Source organism: Tursiops truncatus, chromosome 17, assembly GCF_011762595.2.
Source record: "Tursiops truncatus isolate mTurTru1 chromosome 17, mTurTru1.mat.Y, whole genome shotgun sequence".
Taxonomy (NCBI): Eukaryota; Metazoa; Chordata; class Mammalia; order Artiodactyla; family Delphinidae; genus Tursiops; species Tursiops truncatus.
The window spans coordinates 991024-1010966 of record NC_047050.1 but is presented as its reverse complement, the minus strand read 5'-3'; the positions used below and the strand labels follow the sequence as shown (position 1 = coordinate 1010966).

Genomic DNA, 19943 nt, shown 5'->3' with positions numbered 1-19943 from the left:
AGCAGGTGTGTAACAGGCAGTCCGTCCCTGCCCATCCCTACCTGCACGGCTTTGCCCCTGCCGGCAGCTGCATCCCTGACAACCATCCTCACCACCAGCGTTCGTCCAGAGTCTGTCCTCTTCCTACAACCATCACTGCTTCCGCTCTGCTCCAAGCCTGCACGGGCTGTCTTGGCACCGGCCATGGGCCTCATGACCGATCTCCCCCCACCCACACCCACTCCCCTCCGTGCTCTCAGGAGTGGCTTGAGCCATCCTGTGGACAGAGTGCCACTGGCTGGCTGGTCCGAACAGCCCTGGTCTCCAACCTGCTCTTCTCCCCGTGATTCATTCTGCTTCGCAGCAGGTGTCACTACCTAACACGCTCTGTGTTTCCTCATTCACCGTGATTGCTGCCCACCACCCACCAGGGCGACCCCTCTGGAGGGCAAAGTTGTGTTTGTCCTGCTCACAATGACTCCAGAACCCAGAACGGCGCCTGCACTTAGGAGCCACATTCCACGGATGGAGGAAGGAAGGAAGGAACGTGTGCTCAGCACTGTGTTAACTGAACTTGTTATCATGCTTCCGTGGGGAAAGAACCAGTCCTGCACTTGACACACACCTAGAAATTCTGGGGAAGGGGAGCGTCACCTGGGTGAGGTCCAGAAAACTAACCAGCTGCAGGAATCCACGTAAACCCCCCGCCCCCCGGGCCTCCAGCTTCAGGTTCCCACGTGAGGACCTTGGAAGCCATGGCTCCATCCTCAGTACAAGTGACAACCCGAACAGACTGAAGGATGGCAAGTACTCGTGGATCCCTCGCGGGGACACGGCATCGGCGCGAGTCCAGGCCAGCGTGGTGGTCATTCTTTCCCGGAGCAGAGCACAGGAGCAGACACTGCCGTGGATCCAGAGTAGGACCTGGATCGCAAGGAAAGGACAGCCGGGGCCCCACGTGGGCAAGTCTGAGAGTTAACGCTCCAGGGGGCCCCAGCCCCAGGCCTCATGATGTGGTGGAATCCTGGCCGGGTTCCCACGGTAAAAAGCAGAGAAAAGTCCCCTGGGCTTCTGGAAGGGGGAGGCGAAAGCTCTCTGAAAAACACCAGAGCACCCTGTTCTTCTCAACAAGGCCTGGCCTCAAGGAAAACTAGTTAACCAGAGTCTAACCAGCTGGGGTTTATCAGAGACCAACTGCCCCGGGGGAAGGGAAAGACCCAAATCCAGCCAGCTCCAGCCAGCCTGACCCCAAGGGGCTGGGGAAATAAATCCAGATTAGGAAGGAAGAAATAAGACCACCTTGTTCACAGTTGACATGATCAACTATGTGGAAAATCCAAACAAACAAAAAAACGGCATAAACTTAAAAACCATGAATATTTATAGCTTCACGTACATGTGTCTCCTCCCAACACAGGCTGTACGCGCTCACACGAAGGCCAATCAGCTGGACTTTCCTCTCTGTCCTTCCTCAACGCACCCATCTCTAGGATACAAATGCCAGCTCTAAGATGTAAAAGAAAGGGCTGTCTTGGGCACTCTGCAAGTATTTGGGAATAAACTACTCCCACATAGACTCTGTGGCATAGAAAGAAATTTGACCCGATTCCTTGAAGAGTATAACATCATAAAACCTATCCAAATGTCTAGAAACTGCAGACAGAACCTTGAATCCAAGACCTCAGTCCAAGGTCTCAGACTGATGCCGCTGGTGTCCAAAACCGTCACATGAGGTAAAGAATGATGTTTCTGTTCCTGTCACCTCTTGTCCATGTTCTATTTATTTTCCAGTTCTCCTCCCCCGCATGTGTATACACCAAGCATCACTCGTTCGAATTACCCTTTGTTATTCCTAAATACTGGCAAAAACAGATGAACAAGAAGATGGTAGAAACAGAGTTAAGAGATACTAAGTGCCTCAACTGCATTGAAATTCTGGGAGTAAAGCCACATTTTAGGAAGTTTGGCATCAAGTCATCAGGTTAGAGATACAATGATGACGGGATACAGAAGCCTCAGAGAAGGATGCCACATAATGGGAAGCTGCTACGTCGCCTGGACCAGGGTTCCTTTAAAGAAGCACATGGTGATCTTCTCTTAAGTGTAAAGGAAGCTAGGAGATGAGAAAAAGGCGTGTCTGCAGCCCTCAAGGGACAGAATTAACCCCCCACCCCCGAGTCCCCAGGTTACAAATCTGAGTGTCACTAGTTCATACCATTTCCAGCACAAACAGCTGGGGGCAGGTGCAGGGCAGCTGTGAATTAGGGCTGCCGCTCCCCGAGGGGCTGAGTCTTCAGGAAGCAGGCCCTTCTCAGCCCTCTCTCCCCAAGAAATCCGAAGAGTTTTACCCACTTCATTTTGCTTATTTGATTCACACCCTCAAGGGACCGTAGAATTTCAGGATTTTCAGATGAGGAATCAAAACGATAATTTTTCAAAAGATTCAGATAATTAATCCCAGATCCAAGTTCTAATATTTCTGGTTATCAAGAAAACTCTGCTTCCCTTGAGGTCCGTCTCTTGTTCCGACTCCCCCTCACTTACCCCCGGAACCCCTCGTTATGTGTAAAGGAAAAGAGCAAGCCAGTAGTAGAGGTACAAATACATTTGCATTTTTTCAACGTCATGCTATAAATCACAGTCAATGGCATTCTTTGATGCCGCATACCTTTAAGAAGACAGTGATTGGATGATATTATGTAAAAATACATTTTCAAACCCGATCTTGGATGGCAAGTCAGTGGGACCCAGTACAAACGCACAGGAGGTCGCAGCCACGTTGCTGGTCTAGCCGCAAGGCTGGGCGCTGGCCAGGGCACTGCTCTGAGACCTGCCGGCACGCCGGTGACTCTGGAGAGGACGGGACATTTTCCCAGAATGGGCTTTGCTGGGGCCACTGCCCCCGCCCACCAGGGCCACGCTGCAGCCTCTGGAGCAGGCAAAATCAATGTCCTCCATGTCGCGCAGCCCCTTTCCGCCCACGTTTCCGTCCACATCACCCTCGCTGTCTTGCGGTAAATGCCTGTCCCTGCCTGACCCACATCCTCCCAGCCACCTGCAGCGGCCAGGGGCCAGTAAGCCTTCAGAGCAAGGTGTCAGGACATCGTACCGAACCCCTGCGTAACCCAGCATCTCCTCCGGCAGCAGCGGGCTCAGGGGAGGAAGCGGGGATGTCGCCCTGCGGGGGATTATCCTGCCGGGGGCCCTTCAGCGTGGCCTTGTCACTCTGCAGGCAGGTGCCCTGGGTCGGGGGGCTTTTCTCTGTCCTGCGGGGACAGTCACGTGCATTCGGTGCCACGAGGGGAGGGGTGACAGGACACAGCCTGTCGGTTCCCCCATCTCAGGCGACAGAAGCCCAGTAGTCCTGCAGGTACACACGCCCGCGCGAGATGACACGTCTGCACAGCGTCTCCCCGCCTTTCCTCACGGATCCTCCACTAGGTCACCTTCCTCTGTCAAGGTGTCTTTCATGTGCATCGCTACACAAAATACATTTAAGACTTTAAGGTAAAATCATGGAACGGCACTGCTACATACACTCGTTTATTAGGAAAGCTCACCGTGGGCAGCCGGAGGAGAAGTCTAGGGGCGTTTAGGTCCCTGCTCAGTGCTCTCCACCGGATCTCACGGGTCTTTTTAAATCAAATTCTGGCTCTTCCAGACCCTTTATTTTGAACATTTCTGGCATCAAGTTTGGCCCGGGAAGTCACTGTGTCATAACTGCGGAGAGTCTAACAGAGACCCCCTGCGGTCAGGGATGACCAGGTGGCCGCTGCCGGGTCCACGTCCTGCAACTGCACGGGCCGCCACCTCCCAGCTGTGCGACAAGGTGCAGCTTTTCCTGTGCCCCGTAGCCAGGTGTGGTGGGAAGGAAGCTTGCCCGCTCCAGTCCGGAGCTCACGGACACGTGTGAACGTGGGGCTTGGCTCCCAGGCACAGCCACACCTGGCTCCCTCCACTTCGGCTTGAGCCGCGCTCCAGATGGACCCGCGCGGTGTCCCTGCGGAATACGGCTCAGCCAGCTGTCGTCCTGGAGCCGCCCCCCTGTGCCTGCGTGAGTCACCACCCACCACCGGCGTGAAAACGCGGTCTCAACGCTCGACGCGGGCGGTCAGAAAATCCTTAAACTCATCGATCAGTAACGCGGATCCACATTTTATAAGCTGGTCTAGAAGGCTCCTCTCTCCGGGTTGCCCCCGGAGCACCGAGAAGGCGGAAATCTCGGACAGGCCCCCGGGGGTGGGAGGGGCCGTCAGGGTGAGCTGAGGTCCCTGCCCCTTCCATCCGGGCCTTTGGGAGCAAACTCGGTATATTTTCAAATTTTTGCTAAGTTTTTTCCCGAAGAGCTAACACTCCTTATAATTAAGCTTCTGGAAAATGTATGAAAATCAAAAGTCGGATATTTTCCCCCACAAGGATCATTACTTAATGCAGTTCTTTCTAATTAAAAATTTGTGTTTCTTACGGTTGGAGATGGAGTCGGCAGCAGGAACAAAGGGAACGTTGGCAGGTGCCAGTCCCCCACCTCACCCGGGGCTGAGCCCACGGCCCACAGGACCCCGACGTGACTCTGCGACCAGACGTGGCAAACCCGGAAGGCCGTCCCTCCTCTGCCACCCGCGGTGGCCACGCCTCATCCCTCCTTCCTCCAGCCTCTTCCCCTCCACCCCGAAGTCTCCCTGAACATCCCCCCGTGCGCTGTCACGCTCGCTAAGACTGGGAAGCAAAGACGAATTGCCGAAAACCGCCTAGAAGACGCCGAAGGCAAGAAGGGGGGAGAGAGACGTGGACCCAGAACAGGAAACAAGACAGGAAAGGGCGGAAACCTTCAAAACACAAAGGAAGATTAATTCCGTCAAACCCCTTCCACAGGCTTCGGGACGAGGGGTCATAAGTGGAAAGATGCTTCAGAAACAACTGACGCGGCCGTGAGCAGGCGGGAACAAGGGGGAGGAAGAGGCTCTGTAACACCTTCCGCGGCTTCAGGGACAGAAGTGGCACCGCCGCCGGCATCGCAGCCCAGAACGCACCTCGGGACTCCACACGGATTTTCTGTCTTTCTCCAACCTTCTCCGATATCCCACAAGCCTAGCTACGATCACCTGGAGAAAGTCACGCAGAGCCGCGCGGGTCCAAGCTGAACGCCAACTCCGCCTCACGCAGGAAAAGCAAAGAAAGAGGATGGAAGCTCCACCACCTCGCTGAGCTCACTCATCACCAGGATGGGTCCAAGGAGTAAATACAAGCCAGACACAGGGACAGAGCGCGTGGAAAGGACACCCGTGAAGAGGACGGGACCTTGAAGACTGCGTGGTGGAGGAGATGGCCTGTGTTCCGTCAAAATGCAAACTTGGATCTGCAGGCGGGCCCGAGACAGAGCTGGCCCAGCGCTGCCCCAGGAGATGGCTCTGGCCCTGCCTGCGCCCCGGCCAAGCCCTGCGGGCCACTCCTCCCTCTGGGCCACCCAGACCCGGCCTCTGTCCAGAGCTTCCCTGGAGTCCTGGTCCGGCTGCCATTTCTTTTTTAAAAAAATAAATTTATTTATTTATTTTTGGCTGCGTTGGGTCTTTGTTGCTGCGTGCAGGCTTTCTCCAGGTGCGGCAAGTGGGGGCCACTCTTCATCGCGGTGCGCAGGCCTCTCACTATCGCGGCCCCTCTTGTTGCGGAGCACAGGCTCCAGATGCGCAGGCTCAGTAGTTGTGGCTCACGGGCCTAGTTGCTCCGCGGCATGTGAGATCCTCCCAGACCAGGGCTCGAACCCGTGTCCCCTGCATTAGCAGGCAGATTCTCAACCACTGCACCACCGGGGAAGCCCCCCAGGTGCCATTTCTGACACCCCTGACTCCAGACGCTGCTGGCCACCCAAGTCCTCTCATTCTTCCTTGGAAAAGTGGCCTTCTTTGGGCTGCAGCATCCTTCAAACCCTTTGGTCAGTGAGGCCTGAAGCAGGAGCCCTCGCCCGGCACCATGGGGATAACACAGACTCAAGGCGTCTGGAAGACAGGACACACACCTCTGGCAGATGTGTGCACGCCCACATCCCTTCCTGCCGCTCCCCTTCTCCCGACCCCAGGACCAGCTCTCCCACCGTCCTCACCCTGTCTCCCCCTGCCCCCTGGGCAGTGCTGACGACGCTACAACAGGGATGCAGAGGGGCCTGGACCGCCCCCAGGGGCCACGTGCTGAAGTGGATGGAACTCGAGGCGGAGGAAAGAACACCAGCACCATCTCTGGGCCGGGGCTGGGCATCCGGAAAGGGTTTCTTTCCAGTAACACCAGCCCTTCCTCTGCCCCGACTGTAGTGCAGAGACGGAGTCAGCCCAGGACAGGGGAGCTCATGCAGGTCGCAAGCCTGAACAAATGCCGGGACTCGGGTGCAGACTAACTCTTGCCCCATAGTCAGGGCTGAGCAGGTCGTGGAAGGGCTCCAGGGGCGGAGCAGACAGCACCGCTGAGGGCCGTGTGCCCCGAACTCCTGCCCAGCCCCGCGCCCCCCAGGGCGAGGCAGGGCCTGCCCGATGGGGCCAGGCGGGGCCAGCCCCTCCCCAGAGTGAGCCTGGGGGCCTCAGCCACGTGCAGCCGCTCGGGTGGAAGGCAGACCGGAGTGCTCGCCCGAGCTCCAGCCCACGCGGGACGGTCCCGGCCCGCCCAGCGGCCAGCGCACCTGCGCGCAGTGCCCACCCCCGCCGCCGTCCAGGCCGCCCTTCCTATGCTCTTCTGGTGCCCCATCATTCTTTGGAACAACTTGATCCTCTGCGCTTCCCTTTGACACTTTGAAAATCACACAGAGAAGCCCTAAACTGTTAATTTAAAGTGAATATCGGTCCAGTGTCCCAAGCCCCTTCCTTTAAAAGCAGATCAATAACCTGGAAGAATGAGGTGCACTTTGGCCCCACTGGCCTTCACGTGCCGGGAAGGCACCTGCAGCCAGAATCACGAGGAAAGCCTGCAGGTCCCACACCCGCTGGGCCCGCCCACCTGCCACCCCCCCCACCCCCCGCCGCCTGCCCATCCCCCCTCCTGGGGTCCCACCACGTGCCCATCCCCCTGCCCTCATTCCCCCGCCACCTGCTGTGAGTCCCTGAACCCTTCCTGAGGGCCGGCCCACCTGTTGCTCCTGACCCTTCTGTTCTCTGCTGTCCCACTGGGTCCCAGCCGGATTATTTCCGGGGCTGACTCATCCGCCCGGCTGTCTGGCAGCCATCCGCCCTGGCCGGGCTCCACTGGGGAGCGGCTTGCAGGCGTGGACTCAGCCGTCCGGCGCTGCAGGGCCTGACCCGCTGCTCTCACTGTGCCTCCGACCGGGCTCCCTGCGTCCAGAGCATCCGCCACCTGCTCGGAGCCCGGGCTCCCGGGTCAGCTGTTCCCGCATCTGCTCAGAATCCGCGCGTTCACGGTGGAATTCTCTCCCTCTGTCACGGCGTGGAATCCCTAACGCCAGGGCTGTGGCTCAGACCCAAGTTCACAGCCACGTGATATTTCGTGTTCTGTGAAAGTTAGATAAGATGTGGAGCTTTCAGAGATTCAGGGCGCAAGCCTGCCGGTGCGCATCCTCAGAGGGGCCTGGGCCTCCTGGGGTTGCTCAGGGCGCGCGGAGGACTGGCGGGGCTGACGGAGGAGGGGACCGGGTCTGACGCTTTGCGGAGAGAGGAAGGGACTAGATGTGGGGACAGGACAGATTTCCTTTTTATCTTACTTTTTCCAGTTTTACTGGGAAATCGTTGACGCGCATTGCTGTGTAAGTTTGAGGTGTACAACGTGATGACCTGACTTACGTAGATTGTGAAATGATCATCACGTAAGTTTACTGAACAGTCAGCATCTCATACAGACATAGAAAAGGAAGAAAAAGAAAAACTACATTTCTCCTTGTGATGAGAGCTCTTAGGATGTCCTCTCTTAGCAGCTTTCCTCTACACCGTAGGGCAGAGTGTAAACTATGGTCACGGCGCTGGGCATCACAGCCTTCGTCCTATTCTTCCTGCAACCGGACGTCTGTTCATTCCGACCACCTTCCTCCAATGTTACCCCTCTCCTCTCCCCTGCCTCTGGAGACTGCAAATCTCATCTCACTAGCAGTTCGGCGAGGTTTTTAATTTTTATTTTTTAGATTCTACATATAGTGATGTCACACAGTATTTGTCTTTCTCTCTGACTTATTTCACTTAGTTTCACACAATTCCCTCAAGGCCCATCCATGTTGTGACAAACAGCAATATTTCCTTTTGCCTCGTGGCGGAACAGCGTCCCGTTGTGTACGTGCTCTCCACACACCCTCTTTATCCACTCATCCACTGAGGGACACTTAGGCTGTTTGTATGTCTCGGCTATTGTAAACGGTGCTGCAGTGAACATCAGGGTGCGTATATATTTTCGACGTAGTGCTTTCCTTTCCTTTGGATAAATACCCCAAAGTGGGGCTGCTGGCTCCTAAGGCAGCTCTATTTTTAACTTTTCGAGGAACTTCCACACTGTTTTCCACAGTCGCTGCGCCAACGTTGTACAAGACTTCCCTCTTCTCTACTTCCTCGCCAGCCCTTGTTATTTCTTGTCTTTCTGACGATGAGCATCCTGACAGGTGTGCGGTGCCAGCTCATGATGGTCTTGACTTGCATTTCCCTAATGATTAGTGATGCTGAGCGTCCTTGCAGGTACCTATTGGCCATCTGCATGCCTTCTTTGGAAGAATGTCTCTTCCGATCTTCTGCCCATGTTTTAATTGGATTATTTCACTTGTTGCTATTGAGTTGTATGAGTTCTCTATATATTTTGGATATGATCCCATATCAAATATATGGTTTGCAAATATTTTTCCCATTTGGTAGGCTGTCTTTTTACTTTGTTGATGGTTTCCTTTGCTGTGCAGAAGCTTTTTAGTTTCATGTAGTACCACTTGTTTCTTTTTTATTTTGTTGCTTGTGATTTAGGTGTGATTTCCAAGAAATCATTACCAAGACCCATGTCAAGGAGATTTTTTTCCTATGTTTTCTTCTGAGTTTCACGGTGTCGAGTCTTACATTTAAGTCTTTAATCCATTTTTAGTTAATTTTTGTGTAAGATGGGGTCCTTCTTTTACATGTGAATATCCAATTTTCCTAGCACCATCTACAGAAGAGACTGCCTTTTCTCCATTGAGTGTTCTTGTCTCCCTTATCAAACACTAGTTGTGTCTATAGGTGCTTAGGGTTTATTTCTGGGCTCTTGATTCTGTCCCGTGGTTATTTTAAAGTAAATCACAAAAATTTCAGAAGAGCCCCTGTTTTCAACACCATCAGAGCAGAAAATGTAAGAAAACTTTTTTCTATTTACTTAGAATAAAGACAGGCTCCCATCTTGCATTTTCAGGGCCCTGCCTCACCCTCATCCCAGCCCTGGGGCTCCAAGTAAACTTTATTTACAAAAACAGATGACTGAAAAAAATAAATAAATAAAAATACAAAAAAACCCACAGGCGACTGGCCAGCGCACCGTAGTTTGCCTACGTGAATTTTTTTTTAAATACTGCATTAACTATTATTTATCTTGGCTCCAGGTTTGAGGGGGGTCGTCTGTTCTTTGGGGTCCCCTTAAATACCATGCCTCACCCTTGTCCGGGCACACCGCGTGACCCCCCCATCCCTCCACAACCCCAGGCCTCCCCTGGGGTCTCACATCCAGGCCAGGCACTCTCTGGGGCTGCCCCTTCGGAAAACGTAAGAAAACTTTTAATTAGCGGATACAATAAGGCTAAACGATACTGCCATACCATAATAGAAACTACAGTCGGCGACTAGACTCTTTGGTCTCTTTTAATAACGAATAAACATGCAATTTTATCTTACCTCGTGCTTCCCTGACAGCTCCTGCATGTGGGGAAGCGGAGGACTCGCCGTGGTCCCCACGCCTGTTTGGATGCTCGGAGGCCCCGTTCTCTGCCCCCGGGGCCCAGACAGAGCATCGCGGCATCACAGGATGGCCGTCCTGCGTGTTAACGGGCAGACTTCTCAGGGCTGAAAGCACCTGCCAGAGGTAGTTCACATTTGCACTGAGCCCAGAGTCCCCCGACTGCCTCACTTTTTATGCGCTCACAAAAGCCAGATTTAATCAATCACAAGAACAACACGAACGGGACGGTTTCCTCACCCCGTGCGGCGCGCGCTGACACTCCCCCGGCGTGACGGCGTCCCGCCGCCCTGCCGCTCGCGGACACAGCTGTGTGTGCACAGGGTGCGCCCATGGGGGAGGGGGATGCTCTAGGGTGTACACAGCAGTCACAGCGGGAGAGTCACTGAAATACAATACCAGCCCCCGAGGGGTCGTAAGTTATTTTTTGACACTTAGGCATGGTTAAAGAAATGGAGTCCACCTTCGGGAAATAATGTTTCTTTATGTCTCATCCTATCCCACTTTCCCTGGAAGGTGGAACGAATGTGTGGCGGTGTAAATCACGGTGGTGGCCCTGGGGCAGCCCTGCGGCCCCCTGGCCAGCTGAGCTGAGAGTGCAGACGGCGGCCCCAGCTGTGGAGGCGTCAGCAAGGAAGCAGGAAGGAGGGGGCCACCGGGCGCAAGGTGAGCACGTGAGAACCTGCCCGGGTCTAGTGTTCCTCCACTGCACCCGTGAAGCTCCCTGGCCCACGCTCCCTGGCCTCCCTGCCGCCAGAGCCCTGTCCCTGTGCCCAGGCTGCCGGCCTCTGGCAAGGTCAGCTGCCCCGCTGGGGGCAGACTAGGAACGTCACAGCCCGAGTGACTCGCGCTGGTTTCCTGCTCTTAGGTCCGCCCAGCGGTCCCTGCGTTTAAGGAACACGTGGCCGAGTTCACTGCACACGAGCTGATCCACTACTCCCCGGTTGATGCACTTCTCAAGTCCCCCTCACGTGCCCTGTGCCCTGCCACATGCCAGACGAACACACCCACGAAAGCACGTGCCCCATGCTCTCTTGCAGCCAAGCACAAGGAAAAAAATCACCTTTCCACCACGCAAAGGATTATTTGCTTATAACTACGATGAACATGTTGAAGGAAAATAAATGTTGCTGTGAGAGTTTAAAGCAAGGGTCACGGGGAGCTCTGTGTCTACGTTTCCTGACAGCAACAGGGAAACTGAGGCTCCGGGGAATCAGGAGAAGTCGTCCAGGCCACAAAGTGCTGGCTGGGTGGGGGTGAGAGGGGCGGGAAGAAGCCGTTCCAAGACAGCAGAGGAGTGTGTGAAGACATCGCCCGAGATGGGCTTGCAAACGGCACAGAACCAAGGCCAGAGTGGCTGGCAGCGCCACCAGACACCACTGGGCAAGGGCTCTGCACAGCCCACATTGTCCACACTGGGAACCCTGCAGCAGGATGGAGGGCAGTGAGTGTATATGCACGTGCACAACTCACATCGTCTACACTGCAGTAAGACAGCATGGACAGGAGGGCAAGCAGCAGCTGAGGCAGGACCCTGGTACCCTTAGGAAGGCGTCTGGCTGCAAGGAAGAGAAAGACAAGGCAAGCTGGCCACGCAAACATGAACTTACTTCTCACGGGAAAAGGGTGGGATCGATACCCCTGGGCCACCTGCACCCTCCGCCCCTGCACCGCGGCACCTCGTGATGACTCAGCACCTCCGGGACCACTTCCCTGTCCCAGGCAGGGAAGGGCTGAGGGGAATGGGACAGGGCTGTAGGGCACGCAGCCAATTCTGCCCTCTCCTCCCAGGACACCTTTCCCGGGGAGGTGTGGACAGCACTGGTGGGTGCCGGGCCAGCTGGAGATGCCGGTGTCTGTCACAGCCTCGCTTGACCTTGCTGAGGACGGGAGGCTTTGAAAGTTGAAGATCTCTAACCATTCACATTGTTCCACCTTTCTGATGAGCGTATAAGCTTCTGGGAGAGGATGAGCAGGTCCCTGGCCCCTGGACCCTAATTCCACTCCAATCGTTCAGACTCCTCAGGGACACGCAGGAAAGGCACGCGCGGCCCCAGCAGCCAGCACCACGCTGGGTGCCGCACACCAGGAAATCCGTCTCTGTCCATGGGGCACACACATACCAGGGGCCACCAGGCGCCACCCCGGCGCTGACGTCGGAGGGTCCCGACGGCTCACCTAGGAGCCTTCCAGCCGGCAGCTCACTCTCCGCTCACTCAGCTCTTCCAGAGGGCAGCTGATGGGTCAGGGCTCCTCCAGGAGCCGTCTCTACGGAAGAAATCTCCTGCTACAACCTGGATGACGGGGTGTGAATAAGACACCACGTTCCTGTTACTCCCTAGAGTCGAGGCAAAGGGGCCAGGAAACCACATTCCCGCCCGAGCTGCCAGCCTCATCCTTGTCTGGGAACTGGAGACGCGAGGGGCACGCCACGGTTATCTTTCCTCTTTGCTACAAAGAGCAGAGTTAAATTCATCCCAGGATGAATGTGCGCTGTTACACCGTGAGAAGTCATACCCTGTTACAAAGCGGAGGGTGCCGGGCCCTCATCTCCCCCACCTCCTCCTCACCCTTGACGGCCTGATGGACGTCCCCGAGCGCCCACGAGTCTTTCCACCCGGGATCGTCCGCAGGGAATGATCGATGGCTCGACATGCCTGCACGAGAGGACACAGGAAACTGGATGAGTGAAAGCACATTTTCCTTTTTAATAGTCCATGAAATGGAGGTGTTGCGTGTCTTGAGAAAATCTGACATTTTACCAGGGTAATGCAGTAGAAAGTCAGTCTCTAAACTGCTTGACCATCCACTTTACCGTTCCCTGGACGATTGTTCTGTTTCCAGTCAGGTAGCCATTAAATGCATGGCGAAGCCAAGAGGGTGAAGAATATGTAAGCAGTACCGGAAATGAAAATTACAAGTCTACAGAAAGCTGGAATACAATCAGGTAAAGCCACCCTGAATTAGGTAAAAATGGTGAAAACATAAAGTAAGGTGTTTTGCCACCATAGTTGCTTGGGTAGAAATAGGTGAAAGAAGGACCAATCTTTGCACATCTCAAAGTGGTGATAAATCTGGTGATGAGGGCTGCCCGGCCTCTCTCAGTCCTCATGGTTGTCCTGTCTGCGTCCTCAGCACCGTCACTGTCACCTACAGGGTCAGGTGACCTGCACAAGGTCAAGGTCACACAAGGGGGAGGGGGAAGGCGGTTCTTGACGTCAACTCCAACTCTGGGTTGTTCTGCAGGTTAATATCACCTTTCTCTTCAAAAGATGAAAGAAATACTCCTTCCAGTTTTGTTTCTTCTCACATTTTTAATAACAACAATAAATGCCAAAATCTGAGCACAGTATATCTTTCCATTAGGGTTGCCTTCAATTTCTCTCGTCAGTGTCTTATCCTTTTCCAAGTACAGGTTTTTACCGCCTTAGTTAGATTTACTCCTGGGTAATTTTTTCCCGTCAGTATGATTGTAAATGGGATTGTTTTCTTTACTCCTCTTTCTGATAGTTTGTTGTTAGTGAACCGTGTACAGAATACATTTTAAAAGTGGGCATAGGACCTGAATAGACATCTTTCCAAAGATGACACACAGATGGCAAGAGACCCATGAGAAGATGCTCAACATCACTAATCATCAGGGGAAATGCAAGTCAAAAGCACAATGAGACACCACCTCACACCTGTCAGAACGGCTGTCATCAAAAAGACAACAAACAACAAATGTCGCCGAGGGTGTGGAGAAAGGAGAACCTTCGTGCACTGTGGGTGGGAATGTAAATTGGTGCAGCCGCTGTGGAAAACAGTGTGGAGGTTCCTCAAAAAGTTAAAAATAGAGCTACCGTAATACGATCCAACAGTTCCTCTTCTGGGTATTTTTCCAAAGAAAATGAAAATACTAATTTGAAAAGATACGTGGACCCCTATAGCAGCATTATTTGTAATAACCAAGACATGGGAGCAACCTAAGTGTCCATCAGTGGATGAATGGATAAAGAAGATGTGGTGTATAAATACACAATGGAATATTACCCAGCCATAAAAAAGACTGACACCTTGCCATTTGCAACAACATGGATGGACCTAGAGGGTATTATGCTGAGTGAAATAAGTCAGAGAGGAAGACGAATACTGTGTGATCTCACTTACACGTGGAATCTAAGAGATAAAAGCAGCGAGCAAACATAGCAGAGCAGAAACAGAGAGGGGGGGAGGGGAGGAGAGAGACGGGGGGGGGAGGGGAGGAGAGAGACGGGGGAAGGGGAGGAGAGAGACGGGGGAGGGGGATCAAGAGGTAAAAGCAACAATGGCACTATGACGACAATTCCATAATAAAGAAGTTTGGTTGTTTTTAATGAAAGTAAGGACATCATTGTCATCACATAATATGACATACTTATCAAGTTATTAGTGGCATTTTAGGAGGAAAATTACGTAAAATTGCAGTGACATCAGGTATCAACATTCTCGTTGATGCCTGTTCCTTTATTGATTCAAATACATCGAGTCAAGTTTCAATTTTTCATCAAGACATCCTGGTCCAGTCTTACCTTGAACAGGTAACCTGATCCACAAATAAATGACTAGGAAACTATGACAAGGTTAGTTGTTAGGTAAGAAGGCTTATGGTGTATAAATCTTTGTTAAGAGGATAAAAATGTGTGTGTGTGTGTGTGTGTGTGTGTGTGTGTGTGAGATGAATGAGTTTTGGGAGTGGGGCTGATTTAACTTCAATTCAAATATGGCCGAAATGTCTCTTTTTCTAGAAAGACTGAAGGTAAATCAGTCCCGAAACTCATTTCCATTCATCCCTTGTGCACTAACTATATTCAACATGTTTTGAGAGAAGGGGACCACATGCCTTTTGATGTCTTTCTCTTTAAAAGTCAATCTTCCTACTGTCAGAGACAGCAATCCACTTGGCCAGCATAATATAGACCCCGTGTGGTCTGGACCCTGGATCTTGGTAGCAACCGTGGAACTCAAAGAATTCTCCAATATGTGGGTGTGAGAGTGTGTGCATGTGCACACCATACCCCCATACAGGACTGAAGTAGTAGAAATATCTTATACTAATACTTGGAGCCAAAAAAAAATGCTGGTCTACAGAAACAATACCATTTTCTAAAGATGTAAAGCCAGAGCTCAAAATTATTTAAACACACTAAGTATATACAGATCACTGAGCTAATATTTATGCCTACTTCCTCCATAAAAAACGGGCTTATCCTGATACATATATAGAAGACTACATATCTACATATGCATATATATAGAGAGAGAGAGAGAGGGAGGGAGGGAGAAGAAAAAAGGGTTTCAGTTCTCTTTGACAAGAAAAAGACATGCTATGTGATTATTAGCAACACTGGTGAAATTGAAAACAAATTCAGAATTGAGATGTGTTCCTGGTGGACTTCTGGTGGTTCTTCTGTCACATAGTGACTCCCTCTACCTCAGGTAATCTTCTTTGTTCTGAAGTCTGATATATCTGATAGTAATATAATATAATCTGATATTAGTATAATATCTGTCGCTAATATAACCTCATTTCTTTCAGATACTATTTGCATGATATATCTTTACTATCATTTTACTTTCAACCTGCCTATATTGCTATATTTGAAGTAGGTTTCTTATATCCAGTGTATAGTTTGGTCATGTTTTTTCATCTACGTTGTCAATGTCTGTCTTTGGTGTATTTAGACCAATCAACTGTAATGTAATTTCTGTTCTTGGGGTAAGTCTGACATTTTATTTTCTGTTTGTTCTCTCTGGTTACCTGTTGTCATTGGTGACTGTCTGTGTTTTAGTAGGTTCAGGCTGGTATAACAAAGTCCCATAGGCTGGGTGGCTTATTTGTTTGTTTACTTCTCACAGTCCTGATGGCGGGGAAGCCAAAATCAGGGTGCCAGCATGGTGATCTTCCAGTGAGGACCCTCTTCCAGGGTGCAGACGGCCAGCTTCCCTCTGTGTGCCTACCAGGGAGGAGCAGAGGGAGCAGGTTGTCTGCCTCTTCTTACAAGGGCACTAATCCCACCAGGAGTCCCCACAGCCATGACTTCTTTTCCCGCTAGAGGCCCCACCTCCAAATACCATTACGGTGCAGATTAGATCTCAACGTATGAATTTGGGGCCAGTGGGGACACAAACACTCGGTCCACAACAGCCCGTTTCTCTGTTTTCTTTTTCCTGAGTTCCGCTGGGTTACTTGGGCATTTTTTAGGAATCCAGTTTTATTTATCTTTAGTGGCTTTGAGTGTATCTATTTAATGGTCATTGCAGGTGTCATACTGCACACCGTCCCAGTTTGCTGGTGCCATTACCTGCCCAGTTCCGTGATGTGGAGAAAGCTTGCTTCACGTCGCTTCCATTTATCCTCCCACGTTTACAATTTAATTATTTTCTTAAATTTTACTGAAGTATTGTTGACTTACAATGTTGTGTTAATTTCCACAATTGAATAATCTGATGTGTGTACTCTACATAAAATTAGAACCACATAAGATAGTGGTAAAGTCTTCGCTTCAACCATCAAACGTAATTTACAAAATTCAAGACGAGAAGGAAAGCCTACAGTACGTACCCATAGTTTTGCTCTTACCGTGCTCTACTTTCCTTCCTGATGTCCCAAGTTTCCTTCCTTATCATTTCCTTTCTGTTTAGAGAATTTCCTAATAGTCGTTCCTTAGGATATGTCTTTTGAAAACATATTCTTCTAGTTTTATGCTTCAAGATATGCCTTTTTCCCCCAGTTTACTGAGACATAATTGGTATATAACATTGCATACATTTCAGGTGTAGAACGTGTTGATTTGATGCACTTACATGTGGCAAAATGACAACCACCATAGTGCCAGCCGTCACCTCCATCATGTTTCATAACTACCATTTCTCTTCTGTGGTGAGAGCATTAAAGATCTACTCTCTTAGAAACTTTCAAGTCTATCCTTAACTAATCCTTAACTTTCCTTAACTTTCCTAACTATCCTTAACTTTCAAGTCTATCCTTAACTATAACTATCCTTATAGTTAAGGATACTACAGTATCCTTAACTATAATCCCTGTGCTGTATACTAGATCCCCAGAACTTATTCACCTTCAAACTAGAAGTTTGCACACTTTGACCTACATCTCCCCATTCACCCCAAACCCAGTCCCTGGAAACCACTATTCCAGACTCTATTTCTGTGAGTGTAGCTTTCTCAGATTTCATGTATAAGTGATATCACACAGTATTTGTCTTTCTCTGTCGGTCTTATTGCACCTTGAGGACGTATAACGTCCTCAAGGTCCTTGCATGCTGTGGCAAAAGCTGGGATTTCCTCCTTTCTCATGGCTGATGTTCTATTGTATACACACCACATCTTCTTTATCCGTCCATCCATCCACTGGCTGCACTGAGGTTGTTTCCATATCTTGCCTATTGTGAATAATGCTGCAATGAACCTGAGGGCACAGATACCTCTTTGAAACACCGTTTTCGTTTCCTTTGGGTTTATACCAACAAGTGGGATTGCTAGGTCTTAAGGTAGTTCTATTTTTAAATGTTTGAAGAGCCTCCAGACTGTTTTCCACAGTGGTTGTGGCCACTATATTTTGGAAACATATTCTTCTAGGCTTTACTTCTTCCAATATGTCTTGATATATCTGAACATGTGCTTTCATTCTTGAAGAGTAGTTGGTTGATATAGAATTTGCAGATGACAATTCTTTTTTTCAGCACTTGACAAAGGCCATGCCAAATACAGTCCCAAGCAAAATCCCAACAAGATATTTTGTGGATATTCACAGACTGATTCTAAAGTTTATATGGAAAGACAAAAGATCTGACATAACACCTCAGTGCGGAAGGAGAGCCAAGTCTGGGAATAGACACTACCTGACTTCAAGATTTACTGTGAAGCTACAGTAATCAAGACAGTGTGGTATTGGTGAAAGAACAGGCAGATAGATGAATTGGAACAGGTTAGAGAGCCCAGAAATAGACCCACATGAATGTGGTCAACTGATCCTTGACAAAGGGGCAAAGGCAATTCAGTGAGAAAAGATAGTCTTTTCACAAATGGTCCTGGAACAACTGGACATCCGTGTGCCAAAAAAAAAAAAAAAGATTCCAGACACAGACTTTATAACCATCATGAAAATTAACTCAAAATGAATCACAAGAGCCAAGACACGGAAACAACCTAAGTGTCCATCAACAGATGAATGGACAAAGAAGATGTGAGATAGACAGATAGATGATAGTGTGTGTCAGAATATTATTCAGCCATACAAAAGGAAATCCTGCTATCTGTGACAACACAGATGGACCTGGAGGGCTTTATGCTAAATGAAATGTCAGATAGAAAAAGACAGACACTGTATGATCTCATTTATATGTGGAGTCTTGAAAAAATGGAAGAAAAGAAAGACAAACCAAATCCACAGAAAAAGAGATCCGAACCTCAGATCCGTGGTTATCAGAGGTGGGAGGGGGGAGGGTAATTGAAGGAAGGTGGTCAAAGGGCACGAACGCCCAGTTATGCGATGAATAAGGACGGGGGATGCACGGCGTGGTGACTACAGTTAACACTGCGGTATGGAACATGAAGACTGTTAAGAAAGTAAATCCTAAGAGTTCTGATCACGGGGAAAAAGAAGTACTTTTTTTCCGGCTCTATATGAGATGATGGATGTTCACTGAACTTCAGGAGGTGAGGAGATAAATAAACCATGGGGCGTCCACACAATGGAATGTGATTCAGCGCTAAAAAGAAAGGCGCTCTCAAGCCGTGGCAAGACACAGAGGAAAGAAGCCAATTTGAAAAGACGACACACGGTACGGTTCCAACAATATGATATCCTGGGAAAGGTGAAAACTATGGAGACGGTAAAAGTATCAGGGGCTAGGGAGAGGGAAGGACGACCAGGTGGACCACAGAGGACCTTGAACCCTGGCTGAGCTCTCCTATGGCTCTTCTGGTCCTTAGACGGCAGCTTTAGAACCGCATTAGAGCAGCAGAACTGGGCTCGAAGTGAACCCAATGGGCAGACCTGGCTCTCCCGGCCTCCATCTTCTGCTCTGAAGAATGGGGGTGATGACGCAAACCCACTGCAGAATGGCGCTGGTGGACGCCCGTAAGTGCGGTTCATGAGCCACTTTGATTCACGTATTTGTTTAAGGACTCTGTCTGACGTTTCTCCTGTTTTCTTCCCTCGGTGTATGTGTCACCTTCAAATCTGACGTTCTATGTCCTGTCCTTCTTTATATTTGTCCTTGTTCATGTCATCTCTCTACTCACGGGTGTGACCTTTTTGAACCTGACCTAAACAAACACACACACATACACATGCATATACACACATACACGTATACAGCCACACACACACACACATACACACATATACACACATATATACATGCACACGCACGCCATGCACACATGCACATACAGACAGACACACACATACACGAGTAGAAGTAAAACTGGAGAAATCTGAATAGGATTGGTGGGTTGTATCAATGTCACCACCCTGGTTGTGATGTCGCAGAACTAGAGCTTGCAAAATGTTATAAGTTGAGGGAAACCGGATAAGGCCTACGATGCGAGTCTACAATCATGGAAATAAGAATTTTCATTTAAAAATCTTGAGCAGCTCCTCAGAGCATGCCCTCGGGAGCAGCAAGGAAGGCAGGCGGGAGCAGCCTCGGGCCCTGAGCGCGGCCTTTACGTGAACCAGGGCACATTCACGGTGGAAGGACGGGCCAGTTCATCGCAGCAGAGCAATGACCCTCATAAACAGAAGCAGGATGCGGAGACGCAGGAGGAGGCGGCCGCGCTCCTGCTGGGACCAGACGCAACACCTCTGCGGAGCTAGAATCTCCCCTCTGAGGGTCCCCGGCAGCTGCTGGAGGCCAGGGTTCACCTCGGGAACAGCTTCTTATTTTCAATAATTTCATTCGTATTTTTAAGTGATGCAAGAGGCAAGCCGTCTCACCTAAGCGTACAGTGTGCTGACTAGCGGCAGAGGATGCTAAATAATAATTTTTGAATTAAAGCAACTAGAGAGACAATCAGGGAACTTTTGAACTCTGATC

General features: G+C 50.5%; 2 long non-coding RNA genes across 2 annotated transcripts in view; both read right to left on the bottom strand.

The window, feature by feature from the left end:
• Positions 1 to 19943, bottom strand: part of LOC109548321 (uncharacterized) — a 124373-nt gene that overhangs the window by 40685 nt on the left and 63745 nt on the right. Inside the window, exons 2-4 of the long non-coding RNA XR_012327136.1 lie at positions 12432 to 12518; positions 12040 to 12155; positions 7088 to 11420 (exon numbers count right to left, since the gene is read on the bottom strand). This is a non-coding gene — a long non-coding RNA (uncharacterized lncRNA). The remainder of the gene's footprint in view (positions 1 to 7087; positions 11421 to 12039; positions 12156 to 12431; positions 12519 to 19943) is intronic.
• Positions 2570 to 6934, bottom strand: LOC109548322 (uncharacterized). The gene is made up of 2 exons (XR_002174419.3): positions 3540 to 6934; positions 2570 to 3458 (listed from the first exon to the last, which is right to left on the bottom strand). It is a non-coding gene; the product is annotated as an uncharacterized lncRNA (long non-coding RNA).